We start from the raw sequence: 4,720 nt of genomic DNA, 5'->3' as shown, positions 1-4,720 counted from the left end.
TTGACTCTGCCTTTTTCCTTGTTACTTGTAGTAATTTAAAAAAAATTTATTTTATTTATTATTTATTTTTGGCGGTGTTGGGTCTTCGTTGCTGCACGCGGACTTTCTCTAGTCTTCTCATTGTGGTGACTTCTCTTGTGGAGGAGCACAGGCTCTAGGCACACGGGCTTCAGTAGTTGTGGCATGCAGGTTCAGCAGTTGTGGCTCGCGGGCTCTAGAGCGCAGGCTCAGTAGTTGTGGTGCACGGGCTTAGCTGCTCCGTGGCATGTGGGATCTTCCCAGAGTAGGGATCGAACCTGTGTCCCCTGCACTGGCAGGCGGATTCTTAACCACTGTGCCACCAGGGAAGCCCCTGTAGTAATTTTTATGTTTATTAGGAAGAAGTAGGCTCAACTCAGTCTTAAGTTAAAAAAAAAAAAAAAAGGAGAAATTTATTGACTCACAAAATTGGAAAGCCCAGGAATTTCATGAGCATCAGGCCTGGAACCAGGTGCTCAAATGCTGGGTATCTATCCATCTCTAGCTATAAACTCCGTTGCCCTCCACATTGACATCAATTTCAGGCAATAGTGGCCCCCTTCAGCTGCTCAACTTTAAAACCCACAGAGGAAAGAAAACTATATCTTCCCAGTAGTTCTAGAAAAATGTCCCAGTGCTGATTGATGCTCACTGGCCAAGCCTGGGTCGTATGTCAACCTTAGGAAGCGGATGTTGAGGTCAGACTCATCTGAATCACATGGGATGAGAGTGGACGGGCAGGAGCTGTCCAGTGGAGAATTGGGAAGCTGTTGCTTGAAGAAGGGGAGAGGATTCTGAGCAGACAAAGCCAGCAGATGTTCATTATCCCACATGTCATGAAGAAAAAGAAGGCATTGGGTCTTGAGCAACGTTATATTCCCAGGGACTGGCACAGACTAGGCTTAGAAAATACTTGTTGTAGGAACAAGTCCTATTTGTTTGCATGACAGAGAACACTGAGCCAATTTGCATGTTTCAAAAGGTAAAAGAAGTCTGGATAGACCAATGGAAGAGAATAGAGAGGGTAGTTTAGACTGACAAATACATGACAAACTTATTTTCAACAAAAGCACCAAGGTAACTCAGTGGGGAAAAAATAATTTTGTTTTTCAGTAAATGTTGCTGGAACAATTGGACATTCATACTGAAAAGAAATGAACTCGATTCCTACCTCACACCATACATGAAAAATGTTTGAGATAGATCATAGGCCTAAACATAAAAGCAAAAATAAGAAGCTCCTAGAAAAAAATGTAGGACCCACTTGGAATGGACAAAGATTTCTTAGGACATCATAAGCACTAACTTTAAAAGGAAAAATTTATAAATTGGACTTTATCAAAATTAAGAAAATTCTGCTCTTTATAATTTACTGTTAAGAAAACAAAAAGGCCACTGACTTGTATACTTTAAAATGGTTAAAATGGTGAATTTATGTAATGTGAATTTTATGCCAATTAAACTTTAATAAGTATCATATTGCTTGATTGTAAAACTTTAGGATTCTCAAGTACATAGAATATTATAAATTATATTGTCAAGACGACTAGAGAACAAAATTAAATCACTTCAGGGAAAAAAGAAAGAAAATGAAAAGGAAAGCCACAGACTTAGAGGAAATATTTGTAATACATAGATTTGATAAGGGAATTGTATCTAGAATATATAAAGAACTCTTACAATTGAATAAAACGAAGATGACCCAACAAAAATACTGGATAAAATGTGAATTCCCTGTCAGTCCAGTGGTTAGGACGTGGTGCTTTCACTGCTGTGGCCCGATTCAATCCTTGATTGGGGAACTAAGAGCCTGCAAGCTGCATGGTGCAGCCAAAAAAAAAAAAAAAAATGGATAAAAGGTTTGAACAGACACTTCACAGAAAACAAATATATGTATGTCCAGTAAGTACATGGAAAAATACTCAACATCATTGATCTTCAGAGAAATGCAAACTAAAAACATAAATATCATTACATACCTATTAGAATGACTTAAAAAAAAAGCAAAACAGACAGTACCAAGAGGTGTCAAGGATATGGAGCAGCTGGAACTCTCATTCATTGCTGGTGGGAATGCAAAATGGTACAGTCACTTTGGAAAAGAGTTCGGCATTTTCTTATAAAGTTAAACATATAGATACCATATGACTTAGCAGTTCTATCTAGATATTCTGTGTCTTGATTGTGATGGTGGTTACATGACCATATACATTTGTCAAAACTCACAAAACTAAAAAGGATGAGTTTTACTGGATGTAAATTGGACCTCAATAAACCTGATGACTTTAAAACAAAACTAACAAATGAACAGACAGAAAACAATTGACAATAACAAGCAATGGTGAGTATGCAGAGTGAGTAAAATCCTCTTATGTTGTGATGGGGGTATAAATGGTAAAACAACTTTGGAAAACTCTTTGTTGATTTCTTATCAAGTTAAACATACATCTAACATAGAGCAATTCCACTCCTAAATATGTACCCAAGATAAATGAGTGCATATGTCCACACAGGCTTGGACAACAATGTTCAGAGCAGTTCTTTCCATCGTAGCGAAAACCAGGAAATAACCCAAATGTCCATCAGTTGGTGAGTGAATAAACAAACTATGGTATGTTAGGGACTTTATTTTATTCATGTCTGTCTCCCCAGTACCTAGGATACTTGCCTGCCCAGCACATAATAGAGTGCTTAATAAGATTATGTTGTGATGGTTATTGATTCTTAAACTTTAGTAAACAACGTCTATATGAATATGATTATGTAAATATTTTCCACCGCAGAACAATGTTATTGGACCGACATAAAGGGAAATGGAACTTCCTCTATGGTACCATCTTCTACCACATGGCCCTGGTCTCAAGGCTCCCGTAACATCTTATCCCATTGTCTCAGAGTGTGGTGGTACCTTTCCACCAATGGTGTGCTGCAGCTGCCGTGCACCAGCTCACAGAAGCTGATCGTACACATCTCTTCCCAGCTCCATGCTCAGTGACCTCATGTTGACAGCTTGAGATTGGCCATGGTAGGAGTATTTACATCCCAAATTGGAAAACAAGACATATCAGGGCTTCCTGCCAGGAGCCAGTTTTTGACCACTTACTAGCACATCACTGCTTAGTCCCGTCCCTAATCCCTGGCTGTCTCTTGGTCTCCTTTTGGCTTCTCAGATCTTCCATCATCTGTGTAACAATTCCTCACACCAGATTCCTACTGTGAGTATTTCTGCCTTCACTAACAAGACATTAAACTTGTTGAAAGAAGAGATACATTTCTTTACTTTTTGCTTTTAGAAGATCTAGGTCTTTAATAATATAATTTGTAGGAACAAAATCTTCCTTCTTGACGGCATTTTTCATAGAGCCTGTTGACTTCATGTTCTAATTTCTTGTTTTTATGTCTTCCTGGGCCTGGTGCCCATATGTCATGCATTCTTAGGTTAATTCTACCAACTCTTGCATACGGCGTCTTCTGCTTGTTTTGGTTTCCACTTTCAATTTTCTGGTGTATATCTTTTTTTTTTTTTTTAAGATTTTTTTGATGTGGACCATTTTTAAAGTCTTTACTGAATTTGTTATGATATTGCTTCTGTTTTATGTTTTGGTTTTCTGGCCGTGAGGCATGTGGGGTCTTAGTTCCCAAACCAGGGATTGAAATTGCACCCCCTGCATTGGAAGGTAAAGTCTTAACCACTGGACCACCAGGGAAGTCCCTCTGGTGTATATCTTGAATTCACTTTTTTTAGCAGGGTTATGCTTGTTGGATATGGAAATACAGGTTTAAAGCACTTTCTTTTTTTTTTTTTTTTTTTTTTTTCGGTATGCGGGCCTCTCACTGTTGTGACCTCTCCCGTTGCAGAGCACAGGCTCGGGACGCGCAGGCTCAGCGGCCGTGGCTCACGGGCCTAGCCGCTCCACGGCATGTGGGATCTTACCGGACTGGGGCACGAACCGGCGTCCCCTGCATCGGCAGGTGGACTGTCAACCACTGCACCACCAGGGAAGCCCTAAAGCACTTTCTTGCTTAAAATCTTGAGCTCTGTATTCTGAAGGATTTCCTTGCCCTGATATTTCTTTCTTTTAGATATTTATTTATTTATTTATTTATTTTGGGCTGCATCGGGTCTTAGTCGCAGCACTCGGGATCTTTCGTTGCAGTGCGCGGGCTTCTCTCTGTAGTTGTGACATGCAGGCTCAGTAGTTGCGGCGCGCAGGCTTAGTTGCTCCGTAGCATGTGGGATCTTAGTTCCCTGACCAGGGGTCAAACCTGCAGCCACTGCATTGGAAGGCAGATTCTTTTTTTTTTTTTTTTTTTTTTTTTTTTTAAATTAATTTATTTTTTATTTTATTTTAGTTATTTATTTTTTGGCTGTGTTGGGTCTTTCTTGCTGCGCGCAGGTTTTCTCTAGTTGCAGTGAGCGGAGTGTACTCTTTGTTGCGGTGCGTGGGTTTCTCATTGTGGTGGCTTCTCTTGTTGCGGAGCATGGGCTCTAGGTAAGTGGGCTTCAGTAGTTGTGGCTCGCGGGCTCTAGATCTCAGGCTCAGTAGTTGTGATGCACAGGCTTCGTTGCTCTGCGGCATGTGGGACCTTCCCAGACCAGAGCTCGAACCCGTGTCCCCTGCATTGGCAGGCAGATTCTTAACTCCTGCGCCACCAGGGAAGGCCGGAAGGCAGATTCTTTTTTTTTTTTTTTTTTTTTTTT

Source organism: Physeter macrocephalus, chromosome 14, assembly GCF_002837175.3.
Source record: "Physeter macrocephalus isolate SW-GA chromosome 14, ASM283717v5, whole genome shotgun sequence".
Taxonomy (NCBI): domain Eukaryota; kingdom Metazoa; phylum Chordata; class Mammalia; order Artiodactyla; family Physeteridae; genus Physeter; species Physeter macrocephalus.
This window is presented reverse-complemented; position numbering follows the sequence as displayed.